This window comes from Otolemur garnettii, unplaced genomic scaffold (assembly GCF_000181295.1).
Source record: "Otolemur garnettii isolate 467f Iridium unplaced genomic scaffold, OtoGar3 scaffold00055, whole genome shotgun sequence".
NCBI lineage: Eukaryota > Metazoa > Chordata > Mammalia > Primates > Galagidae > Otolemur > Otolemur garnettii.
This window is the reverse complement of record NW_003852450.1, coordinates 676,177-676,568: the sequence shown is the minus strand read 5'-3', so window position 1 is coordinate 676,568 and position 392 is coordinate 676,177.

Here is a 392-nt window from a genome sequence, read left to right as displayed (position 1 = left end):
GTGGCCTAGCCAGAGCAATTGAGTAGGAAAAGAAAGAAATTAAGGGTATCAAATTGGGAAATAGGAGGTCAAATTATTGCTGTTTTTCTGACGATATGATCATATATCTAGAAACTCCAAAGATTCTACCAAGAAACTCTTCTAACTGATAATAAATTCACCAAAGTTTTGGATTATAAAATCAATGTGCACAAATCAGTAGCATTCCTATGCCCAGTAATAGTCAAGCTGAGAGTCTAATGAAATCAAAGATCAATACCATTCACAATAGCTATAAAGAAAAGAAAATACCAAGGAATATACTTAGGCAAGGAAGTGAAAGATCTGTATAAAGATAACTACAAAAAGCTGAGAAAGTAGTTTCAAATGATGCAAATAAATGGAAAACTCTA